Genomic DNA, 25,873 nt, shown 5'->3' with positions numbered 1-25,873 from the left:
CAGAAGTAGAGGTTCCAGTGGAGGAGGGACATTGTAGGGTCCGCTTGCCCATGCCACCAGCTAGAAGCTCTCCCACCTTCAGGCGCCTTGTTGCCATACCGCCTACATTCACCTCTTCTGTCCTCTGTTTCCTCTGTGTAAGTGCTGCCCTGCCAGTCTGGCCGTGTTACAGTTACTCCGTTAACACCTTCTGTAAATTTTTCTGCTAAACACACGTTACTACAATTTCTGGTCTCCGTGTGCCTTCTTCCCTCTCTGGGTACCAATCTCTGGACCCCGCTCACATATGTATTGTAACTGTGTATTTAGCTGCTGGAGTGGAGTTCAGCTTTAGGTTTACACTGTATATCCACTGTGGACTTTTCACATTCACAAAACCATTCGGCAATACTTAGGATTACACTCTGGATTACATAGTATTATTTTCAGCACCCATCACTGCCTTCTCATAGTGGTGATGGGTTTAGAGGCACCTGCCATCATGTCATTATGTGTAGGTGTGTATGGGGAGGGGAGGTTGGTAAGGAGCTAACCTCTGCCTGCTCGTTTTTGCAGACCACATTCTTTTGAGATGCACATTCTTAATGCATACATTTAAAAAACATCTGTTTATTACAAAGGACTTTTTTTTTTAACATTGAAGAAATAACTGGTATAAGGGGGAAGTTAGTAAAACAAGGACATGGCTGAAATCTCAGCACTTTCTACATACTGCTTATTTTTTCTAGCTTGCTTATTGCTTAGCACAGCAATGCGTTGATATCTTTTTTGTTCTTTTTTGTAAAGTTTGCATATTTTATCAAAGCTGCTGTCCAATCTGATGTCACAAGGGGGTGGATCTTTTACTGCATAATTGTGCACTATACAGTACATACAGCAGTAAATCAGTTCAAACATAACACATTAACCACTTCCGGACCGCCTGCCGCAGTACGGCCCGGCTGCACAAAATCACTTACATGTACATGATTTTGTGCACAAGATGTTGGGGGGGGGGTCCACTGATCATTCGGTGGAATGACAGAACGGTGGTCTGACTATGTAAACGAGGCAGACCGCCGTTCTGTCACAGAGGAAGAGAGAGCTTAGCTGAACCACAGATCTCTCTTTTCTTCTAGTGCCTCCACTCCCCCCACAGTTAGAAAACACTCCCTAGGAGCACACTTAACCCTTTGATCGCCCCTGGTGTTAACCCCTTCCCTGCCAGTGTCATTTATACAGTAACAGTGCATTTTTTGTAGCACTGATCACGGTATTGATGTCACTGTCGCAGTCCTGCTAAAAATCGCTGCTCACCGCCATTACTAGTAAAAACAATAAAACAAATCAAAAGTCCATAAATGTATCCAATAGTTTGTAGACACTATAACTTTTGGTCAAACCAATCAATATACACTTACCGTATATACTCGAGTATAAGCCGACCCGAGTATAAGCAGAGGCCCCTACTTTTACCACAAAAAGATGGGAAAAATTATTGACTCGAGTATAAGCCTAGGGTGAGAATGCAGGGTGGCGGGCATGGTACAGGAGAATGCAGGGTGGCTGGCATGGTACAGGAGAATGCAGGGTGGCGGGCATGGTACAGGAGAATGCAGGGTGGCGGGCATGGTACAGGAGAATGCAGGGTGGCTGGCATGGTACAGGAGAATGCAGGGTGTCAGGCATGGTACAGGAGAATGCAGGGTGGCTGGCATGGTACAGGAGAATGCAGGGTGGCTGGCATGGTACAGGAGAATGCAGTGTGACTGGCATGGTACAGGAGAATGCAGTGTGGCTGGCATGGTACAGGAAAATGCAGTGTGGCTGGCATGTACAGGAGAATTCAGGGTGGCAAGCATGGTACAAGAGGATGCGGGGCTGCGGGCATACTAGTGCGGTTGTGTTTAACTTACCTGTTCCAGAGGCGCCTTCATTTTAAAAATGGCGCCGCCCGGCGCTGACACGTCATTGCGCACACGCCGCTGCCGCTCGGGAAAGCTGGTATACGTTCGGCTATTTACGGCCTGACCCGAGCGGTGCCGGCGCATGCACGGTGACATGTATACGCCGGGCGGCGCCATTTTTAGATCTTAAACACGTCGGAGCGGTGGGAACTTTTTTTTTGTTGACTCGAGTATAAGCCGAGGGGGACGTTTTTAGCACAAAAAAATGTGCTGAAAAACTCGGCTTATACTCGAGTATATACGGTATTAGGATTTTTTTTTACCAAAAATACTGTATGTAGCAGAATACATATTGGCCTAAATTGATGAAAAAAAATAGATTTTTAAAAAGTTTTTATTGGGTATGTTTTATAGCAGAAAGTAATAAAAAATATATATATATATATAATTTTTTCAAAATTATGGTTCCTTTTTTGTTAATAGCGCAAAAAATAAAAACTGCAGAGGTGATCAAACACCACTAAAAGAAAACTCTATATGTGGGGAAAAAAGGACATCTTTTTTGGGTATAGTGTCGCTTGACTGCGCAATTGTCAGTTAAAGCAATGTAGTGCCGTATTTCAAAAAATGGCCTGGTCATTAAGGGGGTAAAACGTTCCGTAGCTGAAGTGGTTAAAGGATAACTCCACTTTCGTGGGGGGGGGGGGGGGACGCAAATAAAGAAAAAATTGTAAAGCATATACAATTGCGACACAAGCCATAATGTAACTGAATGTTATTAAAAGTTACCTTTCCTTTTCAATATGTAGCCACTGTCATTTTCTGAAAATGCAATGCAATATGGCTACCTGGAGTTGTTCTGTACACAGAATGTGTACTGACCACACCCCAGAAACATAATTTCCTGCTTTTGTGATTGGCTCACCAATTTTTCCAGAAGTCTGCTTAAGATACAAGTCAGATTTCAGGTATCCCCTGCAACAACAATTTCATTTTTGGTGAGATACTCCCAATAGAACACACGTCTAAAGGGATACAAGCATAGCAGCTTTCCTCATTGATGCTCTGCAGCTGCACAGCTGACTGATAATTATAAAACCACTCCCATTACACCCACTCAGCACAGGGGTACAGAGAAGCAAACAGTGATTTCTTCAGAATAACAAAAGGTAGGAATCTGTAACAAAGGTTGTTATAATCATTAAAATGTCCATAGTTCACCAAGAGGGGAATGTTTTATATCAACAAAAGTGGAATTACGCTTTAAACTGTACAACATTCTAACTTTATACTTACCTTTCTATGTTATTCAATTTATATGGAGTTCACATTCATAAATGAGTCTGATTTTACATGCCTACTGGTACTTAGGTACATGTTAGTAATGCTAATAGCACCAGATAAGTAAAGACTCAGTACTGTGACCGACCCAACCGGGACAGGGGCTTTTGAAGGGGACTGCATGGTAGCCTCTTGACTACTATGGACCCTGGCATTTGAGTGAGCTACAAGCAGTCAGAAAGGTGTCCTGTTATATAATGCAAGATGACATTACTATATAAAGGAAGCCACGATTGTCTATGCCAACTTGAAACTCAATGAGAAGATCTATATGAAAAGAAAGCTGGTTAAGGAGATTTGGACAGCCCTGGGACTTCTTGAACACTGGGGCCAAACTGTCTAGATGGGCACTGCCTAGCTTGTCTAGGTGACTAGTTGTAAATTTGCTTACTGTTTAATTAAGTTAAGGAAGAAGGGTGCGCTGATATGTGAATAGCTGCTACTGAGTGATGTGAAAGTGTTATGTGAAAATAAATAGTGCGCTTATTCAATATGTGAATGAAGGATCACTTAAAAGTGATATAGTGAATTAACCTTTAACAGATTAAATAATATTTGACCACATATACTACAGTTTCAAATTCAAAAGAATCATATCCAGAAACAATATATAGTGGAAAATAAATGTTCATACAAATGGTGAAATAAATGTAAATCCAATGATTCCATAAATGAAGAAAAAACTCCTCCAACACTCCTCCAACAGTGTTGAAAAGTAAACGTAGGTGATAAACAACAGGTGATGTGAAAAGTCCAAAAAGATTCAATTAAAGTGAACGTGACTGGAATATCTCTCCACCTGGTGAAATTCCTCCTTACCCGGCGGAAAAAGGTAAGTGCATTAAGTATAATCCAGCTGTTACAACATGTATGTATCCTGGTATAGAACACCTCCAACCGTGCACAGACCACTGGTGCAGAACAAGCAAACCGAGCCTCTTACCAGATCTAGAAGGAAAATTGGCTCAACAATCGCTGATATAAAGCTGAAGCCTTACTCCCTCCTCCTTCAGTCAGGATAGATGGCTTTCTGCTCCCACGGTGTGTCATTCACCAAACAAAATGCCACAGCCTCCACTCCGGGCCACAGACTGAACAGCTGCTGATCAGTCTGTGGCCCGGAGTGGAGGTTGTGGCATTTTGTTTGGGAGCAGAAAGCCAGAAAATACTGTTTAATTAGATTACTGTTTATGTTTATATTGGCTATTCCTTAGATGTGCTAATGAAAATAATGTTTACAGTTTGCATTCTTTAAGGTAATGTGGTCAAGCTCTTACCTGATCTTGTGTGGTAATATTATGTGTGAATTTACAGTAAAGGCAGTTCCAGTTTAAACCTAAGCTAGTGTCGTCTAGTTCTTGGGTGCAATGCTCATCTATAATATTTGATTACTGGTTCTGGAGTGGAGGAAGCTGTATCATGGTGGAAGCACCCAGGCAGGGTGCCAGGCAGTCCGTTACAGTACCAAGCCAGAAACCACAAAGTGCAGGTCACCTTCAGCAAAGTCAATATGAACATGAACCCAAGACAGAGTCAACGAGACACCATAAAATTGCCACTGGACATAAATGTTAATGTGCATAGGTTTACAAATTATTATTATTGTACTACATGTAGTCTCCAAAGATAAGCCTACGCAGTGTGTTGGAAGTTGGGAGGTTTATTTGACACATTTTATGCTATAGTACTTATTTATGAGGCCTTATTCTTTAGATTTAAAATATATAAAATACACCAATTAGTGTAGCTCTGTAATTATTATATGTATTTTTTTAAAATGCAAGCATTGTAAGTACCTGTATTTGACATGGCATGAGCCTGTCAGAACTATTGGAGACTAAAAAAGAATCATATAGGCCCATACATATTATTTTATACATATTGTTATATTGGGCAGCCTAGCAGCCATTTTGTCATGAGGTGAATGTAAGTTCATTGTCTTTGGGTAAGATTCCTTACAGACAATTTTAAAGTCTCAGCAAAGACATAGCCATAAATTAAAGGGGCCCTGACATCACACCAAGATAAGGTGCCAAGCCAGGTTGTAATAAGAGTGATGTCAGTCTTGTCTGAGTTTTCACAATGAACAAAAAAACAGTATATTTTTTTTTAGGGCTCATTTAAAAATATGCTTGAGGAAACATTATTATTATTTGTAGTAATTGTATTTAGCATCAATATTATTATATCATGATATTATGTGAAGCATATACATAGGCCTACTAAATTGAATAAGTTCTAGGAACATTTATGTATAAAATTGTTTTTTTTTGTGTGTAAAGAGCTAAGTACTAATTCCACTTAAATTGCTTCACTTAACCACTTAAGCCCCGGAGGATTTGGCTGCTAAACGACCAGAGGGTATTTTGCGATTCGGCACTGCGTGACTTTAACGGACAATTGCGCGGTCGTGCGACGCTGTACCTAAACGAATTTGGCGTCCTTTTTTTCCCACAAACAGAGCTTTCTTTTGGTGGTATTTGATCACCTGTGCGATTTTTTGATCACGCGCTATAAACAAAAAAAGAGCGTCAATTTTGCAAAAATAGCAATATTTTTCCCTTTTTTTTATATGAAATTCCCCCAAAAAAAAATGTAAAAATCGAAATTTTTTAATATTTTCGGCCAATTTGTTTTATGCTACCTATGTTTGGTAAAAAAATCGCAAAAAGCGTATTTTGATTGGTTTGCGCAAAATTTATTGCGTTTACTAACAAAGGGAAAGATTTTTGTCATTTTTGTTGTTTTTTTTTTTAACGCGTAATGGCGGCGATCTGCGATTTTTTTTGCGGTACTGCGACATTGCGGCGGAAAGATCGGACCCTTGACTGACATTTTTGACACTTTTGGGGTTACCAGTGACATTTCTACAGTAATCAGTGCTATATATATGCACTGTTACTGTAAAAATACACTGGTAGTGAAGGGGTTAACTTTATTTGAGAGGGAGGGGCTGTGTGTGTCCCTAGGGGCGTGATTCTAACTGTGATTGGCTGTGGCTTCAACTGTATGCAGAGTGATCAATGGATCTACATAGTAGATCCATGTGATCAGCTCTCATACAGAGAGGAGAATGACAGGTGGCTTGTTTACACAAGCTGCCTGACTTTCTCCCTCTCCCCCGCCGATCGCAGAGTGGCCGGCGGCGATCGGGTCCGCCGGTCACACGCGCGGGGGGGTCCGTGACCACGCGGGAGCGGGAGCGCGCCTCCGGCGGCGCGCGCTCGCTCCCTAAACCCTCACAGGCGAGCGACGTAGACCTACGTCACTTTGCCTGTGAGGGGCTGACCGCCGCCGTAGATAGTCGTGCGGCGGTCGGCAAGTGGTTAAAAAGGAATGTTTATATAAGTAGTTTTAACATCTTATCTAGGGTATATAAATTCTATAAGCTAGACACTATTTTTAACAGGGAAGTGACATTGAGGTATACCCCCATGAGATTTAGGTTTCTTTCCAAGGGTTAGGTCAGAAGGTTATCTTTGAGAAAATAATTGAATTAGTTATAGCAAGTTATAGCAATTTAGTGAATAAGCCCCCTTTTGAGGTATTTTCATATGGAAAACAAAATCCACGCCCACATTCCCATAGGATATATGTTTAGTCTTAGTAAGAGAAGGGGAGAACTGAAAAGATCTGGAAGGGAGAAGGACACGGGGATGAGGTTCTGACACTCTGAGGGGAAACATTTGAAGCTGAGGCTACCCAAACGTGACATCTCAGACAACAAGACAAATATATGGTCTTTGGTAAAGTATACATTTCTATTTTTCCTACAGGCAATTCATTTGCCATATACATCTGACTGAACCATTCTTATACTTATAGCATTAAGATTTGAATTTAGATCATTCTAACTACAGTATGACTGGTCTAATTTTCGTTATCTTGGGAACTTTAGGCTGATTTTAGCCATAGTAAAGGGGGCAGTTATGATGTATTCTCAAAAATAGATTAACTCAATAGAAGTTAATTTTACCAAAAACTATTTGGACTTCTAACAGGTCTTGGTGCATGGTGTAACAATTTTTGTCTTTAAACATTGAGTTGTGAACATCTGTTGGCTGAGAGAAGTTACGTGTTCAATCTGTTCGATTTTGTTTCCATCTTTTGTGAGCTCATGGAAAGCTATTGATCACATTCCAGAAGTTGTGGGTTTTGGTTAACTTGATATTCTGTAATAATATCCTTTGATTGCATTTCTCACATTACCTGTGTGATACATATTATTGAATTTTGTTCCACATTTTGTGTTTGTTACCAGTTATTCTTATGACATTCTGCACTGAATTATTTAATAAAAATATATATTTTTGCATAAAATTGTATTCCTCTTATCTTCAGGTTAGTGCCACTTAAATGATCTTGAATTTTAGTTGAGTTATGAAAATAAGTTGAGAATCTCCTTACTTACAGATCCTTGCTTATTTGCATAAATATACATTGTTTATCAGAGCAGTATAAACATTCTGACAAGCCTCTTGCAATCCCTGCAAAGCAGATCGGGGGTGTGAGAAAATTTTAAAGGAACACAAGGAGCCAATCATTACATGACAAGAAGCATGCTGATAGGAGCAGGAAGCAGATGACAAAAAGATAAGTTCATAGCTGCCCTTCTTTTCTTTTCATTGTCTAGTCTCAAGCTGGGTCCAGGACAACGTAGGCTCAGAGAAAGAGGGGTGAATGCTGCTGGCCATCTAACTATAGCATATAGCAGTAGAAAAAGTTTCTGCAGGGGGAGTTCTCTGCCTTGAAGCTGAATTTTGCCGCATGGACTGGTTTCGCAATTTTTTTTTTTTTTTAATGGGCTACACATTTTATCTTGTTCTTTTTGGCTGTATTTCTGCTTTGGGCACTACAGGGGTAAAATGCATCAAGGTGCCCATTCTTGTTTGCTACCTATGTGATCCTCCAAACTAAATTAACCTCATAACTTCTGATGCTCATTGTGGAGATTGCATATCAAATTTCTGGGTGGAAAAAACTATTTAGTCAGCAGTGTTCTGGAGGTCATTGTAGCCAAAGCCCTAGGCAGCAACCAAACGTATTCAGCGGTTTCAACAGCCAATGGGTTTAAAAGTTAAGTTCACCTTTTACATTAACTGGTCCATGTAGAGAGGGAGCCTCAGTAGTTTAAAATGCACTGCGCTCTTAGTAAAGTTCTTTGAGCAAGTGTTTTACTTATTTCATTTTGTCAAATGGTTGTGGTTACAGTTATGATAACATACTATTCAATTAAATGCACTGTGCTCTTTGTACAAATATTGTTTAATGCAAATGCCATACCTGTAGGAATTATCTGCCACTCATGAAGTCTGGTGAAAATACTTCCAATGTTTATATTACTACATCCTTGCTTATTTGCAGGACGCAGCAAATGTTAGGTGCACTGCTCACCACCAACTTCATAGTTCTTGATGCAAAATCTGCACATACACAGTGCCCACTCTCTCTCCCTCTCCATCCCGGGGCTGCTGAGCTCAGAGTTCCTGGGATAAGAGAAGAGAGAGCACATGCATGTGCTAATTTTGATCTAGGAAGCACGCTTGCTCCTGTGGGGTGAGCAACCAAAGTTTGGCCTGTCCAGGAAATAAGCCAGGATGTAGGAATGTAAACATTGGGAGTATTTTGGCCAGGCTCAATGGGAGACAGAAAGGTCTACAAGTATGGCATTTGCATTAAACAATATTTTTACAAAGGGCAAGGTGCATTTTATTGAACATAATGTTATCACTATTGTAACCACAGCCATTTGACAAGAAAAGAAAACAAACATACTCAAAATATATTCAGAGTTAAAAAAAAAAAAAAAATCGGATGCGTCATACAATACATGGAACAAAAAAATAGGTTATTAAAAAAAGCAAAAACAAAAAGTCAGGTATTTAGTGTTATTTTCTAAGTTGGGATGATAGGTGAAAGCAGGATGGTTGCCAAGGGCAAATAAAATGTTTCTTTTATATAATTTCATATATCAGCTTAGTGAGACTATTCTAAACAGATTGCATATGATGGGAAACCCCTTCTTTCCCTAGCCCCATTTTTTTTTTTTTTTTAGCATCAGTCACAAAGAGTAAGATATAAAACTGCTGCTATTTCGGAATCTAGAAGAGCCTATGACAATGGACACAGGTAAACCTCTGTAGTGCTACAAAAGGTGAACCAGGGCCATATGACATCACATTGGTAATAAAATAGCAGCAAGAAACAAATACACACAATTGCCTTATAAATTAATTATCCTATATACATCATATCTCTTTTATGCATATGTATTCTGTTTTAACATTTTCTAAAATTAATAGTTGATATTGTTTTTTTTAAGTTTTGATTGTACCTTCAGTGCTATATCTAAATTCCCACTGTTTAACTTTGATATGAACCTATTTATAGGGATGATATCACTAGGAGATGAACATTGTTATTAGTTCCACTTCATTTATTTCTACAAACATAATATATAATATAATATATTATAATATAATAAAATATAATATAATATATGTCTGCACCTGTAAACCTGAACATAAACATTGTCTGTTATACACTGGGACCCCCAGAGTCATGGGTCCTGTAGTAGAAGATGCTACCACTGTAGCCTCCCCACTGCTAATGAATCCAGAATTTGTTTTCCTTACCAAAAAGCTATGCAGACATTTTTATAATTTTTTTTTTAATTAAAAATGCAAGAAGTATTATCAGTTTTTTGTATTTGTCCAATATAAAACTCTGTCTAACATAAAAATGTAACTAATCGGCTTTCTTTGCATCATAAGTCTGGACGCCACCTTGAAAGACGGGAGGTTAAAGGCTTAGTTACAAAGGCCTGCTGACACATTAAAAATGCAGTTTTATAACCTATACAAAGCTACTAAAATCAATGAATGGCATCAAATGGCGCCCACATCAACCCAAGACATTATCAGCAAGACACTGCATATGGGATTTAATGTGATACTTCGCCTATGCCTGCAAGATGTATGAATACGTACAGGAAAATGTTCAATAGCTACAGAGCTGATTAAATCCAAGTCACGGTTAGGCAATAACACCGTTTGATCAATATTCGCATGTGAGGAAAGCCATTTCAGTGTTTAGGAACCTTCACTGAAGGTGACGGTTATAACTGACATAAACAGTATGGGATGCAGTTCACAGAAATTCTAGCACCAGCACAATGTTAACATGATTTGTTACCCATGGATCAGCTCTAAAATCTGTTTTATCTGCAAACCATTTTCGTGACTGATATGCCAGTTTTCTGCGCTGCCATCTGGAAAAGCAGAAATTTGCTGTCTACTACTGAAACAACATCTAACAGAGAAATTTAACACAAGTGCTTCTGAATAATGTAGCACACACTCATCCTATGTTGTAAGACATTGCGGCAAAATATTGGCTTAGAAATAATATGTTGCCGTATATTATATTTAAGGTATCTATGATAATAACTGTAATCATATTGCTTGTAGCTAGCAAATAACACTTTAAAGCCTCCACCCCAACATGGTTGCATGCAAACAGGCCCACAGATGCACACGCATAGGCACACCCAAGATCTAAGTGGTATTAATTATGCATATTAGTAAACCCACAACCATAAAAATAATAAAAAAAAAAAAGAGAAATCCCTAGTGATACAAAAGGCATCTGTCCAATGCAATTGTACAAATAATGCACAATAATGACTGTCACTTCACCTAAAACACTTTATTCAGCCAAACCAAAATCACGGAGAGTCCCTGCCTATGCACTTCCCCTTCTGACTCGTTTCATCCTTAAAGGCTAATTTATAGAAAGCAGAGAACCTTTGATTAAGCCCAAAAGTGTGAAACGCGTCAGTGAAGTGGTCTGTATGGAGGGTCTCTCCATGTGTTTGTTCTGGCTGAATAAAGCTTTTTAGGAAGAGCAATGTCATTGGCATGCACCTTGGTATTTGATGTAGTGGCGGTAGATTGATCAGAGACAGTCTTCTTTGCCCTGGTAACAGGTATAGAAGGACCAACAGAGTTTGGAGCAGTGCCTTTTTTTTTTGCAGTGACATTAAAGTGGAACATCACTTAAAATCAGAAGTTCCACTCATTATCCTCCTCCCTGCCACTGATGTAAACATTTTTTTTTTCTTGGAGCAGATACCTATTTTTGGCAGGTACCTCCTCCCCCCCCTCCCCCCCCCCAAACCTCCTGGAACCCGTAACAGGAGACAGGAGGAGCATTCAAAAAGGGCAGCGCCTCTCACAGAAGCACACTGGGGAGCTTGCTATGAGCCAGCATGAAGTCATGACTTTCCACACTTAAGATGGCGGCGGCGGGGACCCAAAGACCAGTGAAAAACCGGCTTGGGTGGTGACAGCACTGGATTCCTGGACTGGGGAGTACCTGTTTATTAAAAGTCAGCAGCTACAGTATTTATAGCTGCTGACTTTTGATTTTTCTATAATCTTTAATGAAGTATCAATTGTTAAATTCGCAAACAAAATAGTGTGCACAAGATCAGAAACAAAAGTATTCCAGTGAGCAAACAAGATCTAGCATTTATTTAGGACTGCTTCAGGCACAGCACTCCCTCATAGGTGTATGTAATTGAATAAATAAATAGTGCCACGCAGTTTAAAGTGCTAAAAAACATATTCAATAAATATATATATATATATATATATATATATATATATATATAAATAAATATGTGTATAAATTAATATTAAACAATAATCTCAGTAAATAATATAAATAGATTATTACGGTAATAATCAACACATCTATCAAAGTGATAAAAATGTAGAAACATGATTAACAAGTAAATAGATACAATTTGGTGAATAATATAACAGTGTTTATAATGTGATATAAGCAGTGTCCCGTCTTTGATATAAAGTGGCTAAAGTGCTGATAGCAATCAGATATTTATATAGTCCACTTCACAAGTGAAAATCAATTTGTCCAAAATGACTCCTCCCTAGTGAATCTTGCCTTCACCACCACACCCTATATGTCTGGGTCCTCACCTCCACTCCAGTGACCTAGCAATTAAGCTCAGGTCTCACTGCGCTTTGAACCCCTCTTTTGGGGTCATAGGTGATTGGCCAGGTCCCACAGCAGATGGCAATGGGGAAAGTAGTATGCGACCTCTCAGCTTGCTTCTTTTCCTGGTTAAAGCGGAGGGGCCCGGACGGTATTTGCTTTAACCAGGAAGACAAGGGCAAGCTGAGAGGTCGCATACTACTTTTACCGTTGCCATCACAATTCTAAATAGAGACTGTTCATGCTTGGTGCACTATAGCACCTAATAAATGTGAGTACTTTAATTTCTAAATAAAAATGGATTTTAAAGAGATATAAGCACTATTGGAGTCCCCCTTTTTTTTTTTATGATACACCGATCGATTGTCATAAGGGGAAGTTGTCCTGAGTGGGACGCTCTGCTGTGGGACCTGGCCAATCACCTATGACCCAAGAGAGGTGACCCTGAAGGGGTTCAAAGCGCAGTGAGACCTGAGCCTAATTTCTAGGTCACTGGAGTGGAGGTGAGGACCCAGACACATAGGTTGTGGTGGTGAAGGCATGATTCACTACGGAGGAGTCATTTTGGACAAATTAATTTTCACTTGTGAAGTAGACTATATAAATATCTGATTGCTATCAGCACTTTAGCCACTTTATATCAAAGACTGGACACTGCTTATATCACGTTATAAACACTGTTGTATTGTTCACAGAATTGTATCTATTTATTTGTTAATCACGTTTGCACATTTTTATCACTTTGATAAGTGTGCACAAGATCAGAGTCTTAAATAATCAATAAATTGGAAATGTATATATATATATATAAAATTGCGTAAACACCAACTCAATGATGCCCAATTGGTATATACACAACTATATATGCAAATAAATAATTACACACATGATTTGAATGAAGAGGTGTAAGGCATAATATGTAAAGCAAGGTATGGCACCATTATAAAATGGGAGTGTATACAAGGCCCGTGAGGTTTTACCAGAATATGGCACATAGATGCCCTGAAAGTGTTCCAAATATATTATGGACACAACAAGCTTCATCAAGAGCTGATGGGCATTTCTATTTAAGTGTTTTTATTGGTTAGGGTTCTCTGATATGTAAAACTGATCTTCAATAAAATAAATTCTTTTACAATATGTTCTGCAATGCGTCTGTATACTTCAGGGCTCAGCAGTTTTTACTCTTTGTTATGTATTGATTTCTGAACCCCTAGCCAGCACACTGTAGTGGTGAAAACCTTTATTATTATATTTTAGCAATATCTGTTTGGTCTTGTTACTTGTTTATATAAGAACTGTTAACAGTATCAGTAAAAGAGAGAAAAAGAATGTATTATATATACCATAATTGTCATTTTAAACCATTTAGCAGTGTTAATTTTGACAGCAAATTTCAATTTAGTTTTAGTCATAGTCTTTTGACTAAAATGCCATTTTTTTTATTCGTATTTTAGTTATCTGAATTGTTTTAGTTTTAGTCATATTTTAGTTGACTAAAATCTCGAGTACATTTTAGTCAACTAAAATCTCACACATTTTAGCCAACTACAAATCAAATGGGTTTAGGTAAATTGTAATCCATTATTTAAACATTTCTCTAGAATTTCCAAACTAATTACATACTCCTGGAGTAAAAATCTAATAATTTGTTGTTATTTCTGGTATTAAGGTTTGAACACGCACTACAGACACAGATTTAGCCATTGTGATTTATAATGTCTTTATAAAGAAAACCAAGTTTCATAAAGAAACAAATATATTGCTTTTTGACAAACAGAAGTGCAAATTTAAAATTAAAAAACCCCAAAAAACTGTAAACTCTATTGGCTGTAATGTCATTGCACATATTACCTGAATATATTACCAATATTAAATATTAAGAAAAAATATAAGGAAAGCCTTTTTCTTATTTTTTTCTCTTTCAGCAGCTTAGTAGATGCCCCTACTTATGCCCTTATGAACATCTGATTAAGGAGAGAGCGTAGAGGAGCCGGAACAGAGGTACTTGGAGGCTGTACTAGACCCATCCATCCAGGGAATATTGTTGCAGTTTGAGGCTGGTTTATATTCTAGGTCTGGTGAGTGCATCCCCATAAGGGTTTCTTCTTTGAGAGCACTTTGGCACCTATGTGGAATACTTCAAGCACCTTTTCAGCACTTTAGTTCTACCTAAGTGAACTATTTACTTTGGACTGCACTTTTATTCAGTAATTTTTGCACTATTTGCATTGTTTGCAGCACTGAATATTCTATGAACGCACTTTAATCCATTTATGCATTTTATTGCCTATTGTCATTTTTGTATGTATTAATTATACATATGCACTGATTCACTTTATTATTTTTCACTATTTATATGCCTGTTAGCGCTGCTTTTAGAATGTTTTTTAGTCTTTTTTTTAAGGTCATGGAGTGGCCTAGCCAGTCTCCAGACCTTAATCCAATAGAAACTTTATAGAGGGAGCGGAAACTTTGAGTTGCCAATCGACAGCAAAGCAATGTTAAGGATTTGGACAGGATCTATAAAGAAGAGTGGACCAAAATCCCTCCTGAGATGTGTGCAAACCTGGTAACCAACTACAAGAAATATATCCAAGACTGATTCATTTGTTCAAAGTTTGATCTTTCTACACTTGCCATTGACTATATGGTATGCCTTGAGTTGACAACCCCGCCTGCCACATATTCTCACTTCAGGTAACTGGAGGTTTTAACCCACTCAAAATCTTTGTCATGATCAAAATCCTCATGATCACCAGTGGTAGGGCAGTGGCTAATTAAATTATTTACTTTTCATCTATAACATTTTTCTTTTACTAGCAGCAGACAAGTGTACATTGAAGATTGCCTTTCTAAATGTCAATAAGACAGCCTAAAATTTTGAAATAGATTGTCAAGATGCAGAACGCTGGTTAATGCTTGCTAAAAAAAACAGCAGCAATTACAAATATAAATGTGTATTTTGAAGTCAATCTTCTTCAAGAAAATCTATTCAGTGATTGTCTGAGCCTGTAGGTTTTTGAAACACACCAAGTCAACGAAGAAATCATTCATGATGTATCACCTCTGTCCTTCTCATGGCTACTTTTATTCCCAACAGCAGATCTTCAAACTGATACATCATGTTTGAGTGATGATGGCAAACTCACCACCCTAAACTATGAAAAAACCATCATGTGAAGTGTCAGTGACAGCAATTTGTGGCTGTTTAGCAATAAAGGGTTAAAAGGTGACAAAAATAGTGACCATTGCAGTAAAACACAACAATGCACAATTGATATACTGAGTATAATGATGAGAATAAAAGCATTATATAGCTCTGTTGAAGGCTTTAAGGGAAATTTCTTTGAGAGCACAGTGGTAAGAGTGCTGAACAGCATTGCAAAAGTCATTACACTAGAAAACAAGTCCACATACTATCTGTCCGAACTAAGGTTTATTGTCCATATTAGAGGCAAACAGTCAGACATCAATTGTTCACAATTTTTATGGATAGTCTACTGACGAGAATGGTACCAGCTGATTGGAAAAAAAGCCAATGTGGTACCAATATTTAAAAATGGCAGAGTAACTGTAAATCCCAGGGAACTACAGGCCGGTTAGCCTAACATCAATAGTCTGTAAAATATTGGAAGGGATCATAAGGAACTATATACAAGACTTCAGTAATGAAAACGGTATCAATAGCAGTAATAGCATGGATTCATGAAAAATCGCTCTTGCCAGACCAATCTATTAACCTTCTATGAAGAAGTGAGCTGCCATCTAGATAAAGAAAGACCTGTGGATGTGGTGTATCTGGATTTTGCAAAGGCATTTGATACAGTTCCTCACAAATGCTTACTGTACAAACTAAGGTACGTAGGTATGGACCATAGAGTGAGTACCTGGATTAAAAGCTGGCTGCAGGGGCAAGTCCAAAGGATGGTGATAAATGGGGAGTACTCAGAATGGTCTGGTGTGAAAAATGGGTTCCCCAAGGATTGGTTCTGGGACAAATCCTTTTTAATGTATTCATAAACTACCTAAAGGATGGGATAAAAAGCCTAATCTCCGTATTTGCGGATGATACTAAATTAAGCAGGGCAATAACTTCTACGTAGGATATGGTAATCTTACAGCATGAGATGAACAAAATAATGGGGTGGGCATCTACATGACAAATGAGGTTTAATGTTGAAAAATGTAAGGTAATGCATTTGGGTGCCAGAAATATGAATGCAAGTTACTCACTAGCGGGAGAGCCTTTGGGGAAATCAAGGATGGAAAAGGAACTGGAGGTCCTAGTAGACGACAAGCTCAGCAATGGCATGCAATGTCAAGCTGCTGCAAGCAAAGCCAACAGAATATTGGCATGTATTAAAAAGGGAATTCCCTCCAGAGATAAAACAATAACTCTCCCACTCTACAAGACTCTGGTCCAGCGGCATCTGGAATATGCTGTCTAGTTCTGGCCGCTGGTCATCAGGAAGGATGTACTGGAACTGGAAAGAGTCCAGAGAAGGGCAACAAAGCTAATAAAGGGACTAAAGGATCTCAGCTATGAGGAAAGATTGCAAGCATTGAACTTATTCTCTCTGAAGAAGAGACGCTTGAGAGGGGATATGATATTAATGTACAAATACCATACTGGTGACACTAGCATAGGGAACAAACTATTCAGTGAAAGGGAATACAAAATAACTTGTGGCCATTCGCTAAAATTAGAAGATAAGCGGTTTGCCCTTAAACTTCGTAAAGGGTTCTATACCGTCAGAGCGGTAAGGATGTGGTACTCTCTTCCACAAGCAGAGGTATCAGTGAGGAGCATCGATAGTTTCAAAAAACTATTAGATGGGCACCTTAATGACTACAACATACAGGAGTATTCAAGGTACTATTGACATAAACACACACACTTATCATAGGTTGAACTGGATGGACTGGTGTCTTTTTTCAGCCTCATTAACTATGTAACTATTATTAAAGAGTCACCAAGATCTGGCCAAACAGAAAAAAGGATGATTGTGTTACCTGGAAAACTATTTTCTTGATGTACATTACAGGACACAAGATGATGTATTCCGGAAATATTGGGTTGTACTGCCACCTTCAGGATAATTGGACACTGGCAAGAAAAGCTGTCCAGACAGTCCAGTAGAATCCCTCTCACTCCCAGCATGCCTCAGTTTAGTAGCAAGCAGTGATAGGAATGGGCCATAAGAACAGAGGGGAGGGGACTGTGTCCTATAATGTACTCAAGAAAAGGATTTTACAGGAAAGACAAAAATCCTATTTTCTTAATCATACATTAAAGGACACAGGATGAAATATTATGGAAAAAATGGGACATCCCAAGCAATTCAGCTGAGCGGTGGACAACAGCAAACAAAAGGCTAACAGGAATAAACCAACAGTTTAACTAGATTGGATCAGTGAAACCCCTAATTTGTGTTAAATTGTAGGTGCCACACACCCCCAAAAATAGAGGGACCAAAAGTATAAACAAATTGGACTTTTATTTTGGCACTCACAAAAAAGTGCCAAAAACACATGAAAATTAGGTCTAAAATATTATTACGTATTTATGCCAAGATTTCATAGACGACACCCATCAATATAATATTAGAGATTAAAAACATATAACCGGGATTGTTGCTGACCATTATGGCACTTGGGATGTGTTGATCACTTTGGATCTCTTAGCCTTTTGCTGCAGCGCCCTGCTGCATGGGCTACATCTGGCCTATGGATTAGGGTTATGATGACACCCGATAAGAGCCACCCTGACAGAGACACTCTGTCTCTTGGCTTCTGGCTGGGGCACCTCTGATCCCTTGCTGAGACCCTCTGTTTCTTGGCTTCTGGCTAGGGTACCTCTGACCCTGCAGTGAGACCCTCTTTCTCTTGCCTTTTGGATGGGGTACCTCTGACCCCTCCCTGAGACCCTTTGTCTCTTGCCTTCTGGCTGGGGCACCTCTGACACCTAGGTGAGACCCTATGTCTCTTGGCTTCTGGCTGCGGCACCTCTGACACTTCGGTGAGACCCTGTGTCTCTTGGCTTCTGGCTGGGGAACCTCTGACCCCTGGATGACACCCTCGGTCTCTCACACTAGGAGTGGTCTCCAATTTACAGCTCTGAACTAAGTTCAGAATTGAGTATATAATGACCCTGCACACCTGTATACTAAGAAAGATTGTAGGCGTCTGGTAAAACCAAGACACAGGAAGTTACGTTCCAGAACTACAGAATCCGGAGAAAGCCAAATACACAGTTTTCTCTGCTCAGAAACACCAGTCTAGAACTTTACTTTAACAGTGGAGCAATATATATGTGCTGTATTTATGTTGTATTACGCTTGATATGTGATGTGGTATGACATACTTGGATATTTGCACCTATTGTATAAGTGTATGTATATGCCTAATACAAATGTATATACAAATACACATTGCGAAAGCAATGTGGTGTTCTTACTATATAAATTTAAAGTTATTTCATAAGTGGTTAAAATGAATATCCTCCCCAAGCTTATATATATATATATATATATATATATATATATATATATATATTTCAAATGGTCCCAATTACCCTCCTCCAGAGCTTTTTTCAAAAGTTAAGAGCAATGGTACTAAAATTTATATGGGCACACAAGCATCCTAGAGTCACATATTCAGTATTAGCAAAGGGGAAAAGGGATGGGGGGGGGGGGGGGGGGGGTTGCAGCGCCGATTTAAAAAAAAATATTTTCAGGCAATTTCTATAGCACGGACAGCAGATTGGATGTATAACAAGGAAGGCAAGAGTTGGGTGGGGATTGAATGCGCACAAAGCAGGGTAGATTTGGGAAAGATGGTCTGGGTTTCATGAGCAAAATGGGATTTGGTAAATGATACGTGCACATTGACTAGGAACATGTTTATGATATGGGGTAGCTTATGCAGAATGGCCCACTGGGACCACAATGCACCTTTGATTTAATTAATTGACACAAATTATTTTATACCAATATATTTTATATTTTGTTAGATGGGCAAAAAGTGAAGCGATACAATTACAGGATATAATGATAGGAAATAGAATGTGCACTTATTTAGAAATAATATAAAAATTGGGAAATATGCCGCTAGATACATGGAAATATACACAACTGCAGCACTTTGTGCACTCCCTACCGCAGCCTCTGCAGGGGAAAGACAATATGAGGCCTATGGAGAAACTGTTTAGCCCTCCTTCATGCATTAAACAAAGCATATCAAAGATATATAAAATTGGAACCCGCATCCCCCCATATTTAGGGAAATGGGAACAAGAACTAGGGTCCCCCCTAGATAAGGAAAAAGGGAAGAAAATTCTGAGATTAGCCTGCTATTCATCGGTTGATTTAAGGACAACAGAGATGTGCTATAAGCTGTTTGCTAGATGGTATCTTACACCGCAGAGGATGCAAAGGTTGGGCATAGTGATATCCCCTACTTGTTGGAGGGGATGTAAATCCCATGGAACATTTGCACACTTGTGGCGGGAGTGCACAAAGTTACGAACCTTTTGATCTCTAGGACAATCCACCAGATTACAAGAGACTGTGTTCAGATGGAACCTTGGACTTGTTTGTTTCATAGTACAGAGAAAAAGGTGGTGCTTGATAAAAAATACTCTAGAGCTTCATCTTTTGAATGCAGCTAAAAGCCTGATACCGGCATATCGATGATCCCCAGAAGCTCCGAGCATGAGGGACTGGGTGGCAAGGGTGGAATGGGTTAATTATATGTGAAGTGTTGTGCTGTAGGACTAATGATGTGTTAATAGTAATGATACAATTGTAAATGGTGAAGTAGTGATATGGTGAAATCAAATCTCAGTAAGTAAAACAATAAAGTGATGTAAAATTGATGAAAATAAATGATGTGAATGAAATGATCAATAAATGAATACAGTGAATCAAATACATAACGACTACCATACAAAATGGTCAGAAATGAATAGTATCCTTCACCGTGTGACAAAGTAAAAACTGTGAATAAAGTTAATTGAAGGAAAACAGCTGTGCAATCTTCAAGAGATTAAAACTGACTAATCAATCTTCTGTACAAACAAACAGTGAATTTAACATGTTCAAGGGTTCAATTCAAGGGTGGAACGGGTGAAATCCATGGAAGAAATTATAACGGTAGCAGTGGACTCTTGTGGGGAATTAGAGTAGAGTGGAGTTGGAATTGGAGTAGATAGGTGTAATGGCCTAGGAATGTAAGTAACCTAGACCTTAGAGGTCTGGGCCAGGGCAAAGGAGATATAAAGTATAAGTGAGGGTGTTTTTGAAATGGTAGGAGGATAAGGGAGAATTGGAGGGGATTTGCTTAAGTAATTTTTTTTTTTCTTTTTTGGGAAGGGATGGGGTGAAGGGGGTATTGTGGTGGTTATATTTATATATGCAATATTTATAAGCAATGTTAAATGTGAATGTTGTTGTAACAAATTGGAAATATGCTAATGGATAAACAAATAAAATATGAATATACAAAAAAAAAGTTATTCCATGAGTATAGAACCAGGATCCCAAGAGGTGACTTTGTATGAGAGGGCCAGAGTTTGGTAGGTAGACGTGATCTCAAGAGCCCAAGAGTGAACAGAGCTATAGAAAGGGTTTCCAAATGTTTACCCATGGGGTCCTTGAACACCAGGACCTCCTCAACTTTTAAGAACCGAATGAGATGCAGAAAATGGATGGGTCCACAACAGGGACAGCAAACATTTTTCAGAAAACTCACTTCAGTGGTATACAGTACTGCTGAGCAAAACACTTTTCAGGGGGTGGCCAGTACAGAGCAGGCTGTAACATTGAGTGTAAAGGAAAGGTTTTTGCAAGCCAAGGCATTTTTAGAGAGCCCGGGCAGGTGACCTTTGGTAAGGTCAACACAGTCATTTCTAAGTCAAGGCGCATGTATACATCGTAAATAAGGGCAAAAATGGGATTCGTAAGCTTTTAAGGATATGTCAGCATTCAGACTCTCCTTTAGAATCTGAAAAGGCACAATCCTCATCTTCCACATCTGAAGGGGAAAAATCATCTGCTGTTAGAGGAAGGTCAGCGACAGCAACAGACTCTGGAGGAGGGATAGAGGGAACCCACTTGTGACCCCTGCATGATGAAGACTCTAACAAGGCTGAGAGCTGACCCATAAGTTCTGACATGTTATTAAAAAAGTCCTCCTTTGACAAACAAGAAGAGTGGATCTCCCCAGAAGGGGTTAAATAGACCCCTGAGGAGGACAGCAACTCAGGCATGTGACATCAGCCTGGACATATCATCAAGGCCCCTTAGGGGAAATATTGCAGACATTTCCTTCTTTGTTAGCCGAACATGAGCCAGCAAGACCCCAGGGACATCCCCCTTATGCCTGTGATCTGCCATTTTCCAGGTGTGAGAAAAATGCCCTAGAGGGGGGTCTTACAATATACTACAGGGTAGAAGGGGTTAAGACCACTTGTGATCCCACTGAAGGCAGCAGCGGGCAAAAAAGAGAGATCCTGAAGGACTGCTGTTCCTAGTGCGTGTGGTGGAGAAGGAAAGAGAGGCTAAGCCAGGTCTGCACGCATGTTCCCCAACGCGCTCACGTGCAGTAAGTTTGACTTAGAAGGAGACTGCACAGGTTCATTAAGGTGCCTGGAAAATAAAACATATCACACATTTGTTTTCAAGCTGGCATGCCACTGACAAATCCTCAGGGAACTGAAGCAGCACCTTGGGCTCTCATTTAAAAGGCAAGACCATTTACACAAAGCAGACATCTTCAAGCATGTGGTTCACCCCACGCAGATAGGTGGGGTGATAGGAACAAATCTTCTCCACAATCTTGCCTGATGGACATGCATCCTAAGGAGTCTTCAGAGACTGGGCTTCACCAGACAAGTGCTGCTCAGTCATGGTACTTTAAAGCATCCTGCAGCTTACTCAACACATTGCACCACATGCCTAGGTGAGCACCAAACGCAGAATCCAGCACCCTGCATCTTCTTCCAGGTGGGCTCTAGGTACAATTTCCCAGGGCATAGCTAAGAAGTAATGGATCAGGAAGCTGCAAACAGCTGAAGAAATGAGGAAGAAACTGAAGAATCTTGATAGAAGAAAAAAACTGACTTGTCAAAAAGTAAAATGGTTTTGCTTCTTTGAGAGAGAAGATGTCTGTTTATTAGGGTCATTAAAATAAAAAAAAAGACATGCTGGGTGTGGAAGGGGTTATTATTATTATTATACAGGATTTATATAGCGCCAACAGTTTGCGCAGCGCTTTACAATGTGAGGGAAGACAATACAGTTACAATACAATTCAATACAGGAGGAATTAGAGGGCCCTGCTTGTTAGAGCGTACAATCTAGAAGGGAGGGTCAAGTGTAACAAAAGGCAATAACCGTGGGGGATGGGCTGATTGAGAAAATGGAGGTATAGTTGTTAGGTGTGGGTAGGATAGGCTTCTCTGAAGAGGAGGGTTTTCAGAGATCATCTAAAAGCTAATAGAGTAGGAGATAATCGAACAGATAAGGGTAAGGAGTTCCATAGGATTGGAGAGGCTCTGGTAAAGTCCTGGAGGTGAGCATGGGAGGAGGTGACAAGGGAGCTAGAGAGCAGGAGGTTTTGAGAGGAACGAAGAGAGCGATTAGGTTGGTATTTTGAGACCAGGCTAGTGATGTAGCTGGGGGGCTAAGCTGTGGATTGCTTTGTAAGATGGTGTTAGTATTTTGAATTTAATTTGTTGGGTGAGCAGAAGCCAGTCTAGGGCTTGACAGAGAGGAGCAGCAGACGATGAGCGATTGGTAAGATGGATGAGTCTGGCGGCAGCATTCATGATGGATTGAAGGGGGGATAGCCTGTGTAGAGGTAGGCCAATGACAAGGGAATTGCAGTAGTCAAGGTGCGAGATGACCAGGGAGTGAACTAAGACCTTTGTTGTGTCTTTGGTTAGAAAGGGGCGTATTTTGAGATGTTGCGGAGGTTGAGGCAGCAAGATTTGGACAGCGATTGGATGTGGGGCTTGAAGGAGAGTTCAGAGTCCAGGACAACACCTAGGACCTTGGCATGCGGGGATGGGCTGATAGTAATGCCATCGATATTGACAGAGAGATCAGGGGAAGGGGCACATGGTGGAGGAAAAATTATAAGCTTGGTTTTGGATGGATTGAGTTTGAGCAAGTGGTGTGACATCCAGACTGATATATCTGATAGTAAATTAGTGATACGGGAGGAGACTGAGGGAGAGAGCTGAGGGGAGGATAAATAGATTTGAGTATCGTCAGTGTAGAGATGGTATTATCAGTTGACCCAGAGAGGAAGTGTAGATTGAAAATAGGAGGGGTCCAAGGACAGAGCCTTAGGGGACCCCAATAGAGAAGGGAAGAGGAGAGGAGGCAGTAGAATTGTAAGTAATGCTAAAGGTGCGGTTGGATAAGTAGGAAGATAACCAGTCAAGAGTACAGTCACGGAGACCAAAGGCATGGAGTTTTTTGAGGAGGAGGGGATGGTCAACCGTATCAAAGGCAGCAGAAAGGTCCAGGAGTAGGATTACAGAATAGTGTCCCTTGGATAGTAGATCGTTTGTCAGTTTTAGGAGAGCAGTTTCAGTTGAGTGTTGAGGCCGAAATCCAGACTGAAGGGGATCAAGGAGGCTATTCTCGGCAAGGTGGTCGCACAGTCGGTTGTAGACCAGACGGTCAAGGAGTTTGGATAAAAAGGGGAGCAAGGAAATAGGGCGTAGGTTGTTAAGATCGGTTGGGTCCCATGAGAGCTTTTTAAGTATAGGGCTGACTAGTGCATGTTTTAGAGAGTTGGGGAAGATGCAAGAAAAGAGGGAGAGATTGAAGATGTAGGTTAGAGAGAGTAGAATAGGGCCAGAGGGTGAACGTAGTATTTGCGAGGGAACAGGATCCAGAAGGCAGGTGGTTAAGTGGATGTTAGCAAGTAGTTTAGCAGCCTCATCTATAGTGGTGGGGTTCGAATGAGGAAAGTAGTGATTGCACCTGTGGGCATGAAGCGTAAAGCATGGAATGTATCTGAACAGCAATGATCTCCTTATGAATTGCATCAATCTTCTGTTTGAAGTGGTTGCAAATCTCCTGGGCAGTGAGTGAGTCGGTGGGAGGAGGTAGTGGAGGACGGAGTAGAGAATTAAAGGTGGTGAAGAGTTGCCGGGGGCTGGATGACAAGCTGTTAATGAGAGTGATAAAATAGGTCTGCTTGGCAGTGTGGAGACTGGAATTGTATTTTTGGAGGGCATACTGGGATGTCCTTACACCTTTGTTTGCCAGTGTCCAATTTTCCTTAAGGTATCAATATAACCCACTGGTTCTAGAATGCAGCATCCTGTTTCCTGTACCTATGATTAAGAAAGAAATCTGACAAATTCTCGTGCTTATTTAATAATTCAGCAAATATGTGCACACAGAGCTTATGAATAAGCACATTCACATGCGACGCACATCAATGTTTCTATTTTGATGTCTCACTGCTTGTGCCACTTACAATAAACCTACAAGCCGACAATACTGTGGACCTATTTTCCTGGATAATTACTTTGTGCAGTGGGGCCAGGCAAAGCCCTGGAGGCACGACTTACTCCTGCAGAAATGTTAGGATTAAGCTGGTTACCCTTGCGGGAAAAAGTGATTTATTTACAACACTGCTAAAGTGCTGAGTTTACCTGAGAATGATGAAGAATAGGTAGAAATGTGACTTTTAGTAAACACTCTGATAGTACTGACTCAGAGAAGTGCTTGACTGTCTGTGCACCCCATTGCTGGCAATGCTTTTATATTTGTTCATAAGAAGAGAGCCAGCCCTAACTGTCCTGTGGACAGAGCAAGAAGGAAAAGCATTGTATAAACTGCCAAATTCTATTGATTTAGTAGAAAAGTTCTCGTTAGCCTGCAGATGCGGTAGGCTTACACTGGGCAGCCTGTTTGAAACTTCACCTTTTGTGAATTTACCCCATGCAGATCAAACTTTTTGAGGAATAATAAACTGCCAAAATTTTAAATATTTTCAGCAGCTGATTTAATTACTTACTGAACATGCAGCTTCATTATCCCTTTAATCCAATGTTCCATTTTAAAATGGTGTCATTATCACTGCCCCAGGTTTCCTGTTACAGCGTGGCTCCTTTCATTTGCAGCTTCCTATGGAGACACCCTTGTATGCAGGGACTAGAGCTATGTCTCCCTACACTGTGAGTATCAATAGAAACACATAGCCCCATAGCCTACAATATACGATATACTCCTATCCTTCTCCTTCTCAAAACTAACAGACTGAGTTGAGACTGCACTGTTTACTGTTAAAGAAGAACTATAAACAAAACTTTCTTTTCATTTTGGATAGAGCAAGGGAGAGTTATAACCACTATCAATTTTTTTTCCGCCAACTATGTCCCATTGCGGAAATTTCTCTTCCCTTCAAGTTCCATAGACAAACAGGAAGTGAGAGGAAATCCCTGAAAATTAAGGGAATTCCTTGGGGTCCCCCGGGTCACCGAAACCAGTGTGCCATTGGAGGACTTCCCTGTTATTACTTTTCTGGGGACAACCCAAAATTTTGGATTTTCTTTTGCTCTCCCTAACTGGGGCACAGGAATAAACGGACAAGCGTTCTAA

At 40.0% G+C, this 25,873-nt stretch overlaps 1 protein-coding gene across 4 annotated transcripts in view; it reads right to left on the bottom strand.

The window, feature by feature from the left end:
* The window catches only part of TJP1 (tight junction protein 1), a 589,472-nt gene that overhangs the window by 532,622 nt on the left and 30,977 nt on the right, over positions 1–25,873 (bottom strand). The gene's annotated exons all lie outside the window — the stretch shown is intronic.

This window comes from Pelophylax lessonae (assembly GCF_965119305.1).
Source record: "Pelophylax lessonae genome assembly, chromosome: 4".
In the NCBI taxonomy this organism is placed as follows: domain Eukaryota; kingdom Metazoa; phylum Chordata; class Amphibia; order Anura; family Ranidae; genus Pelophylax; species Pelophylax lessonae.
Note: the sequence above shows the minus strand (reverse complement) of the source record. Positions and strands in the feature narration are given on the sequence as shown.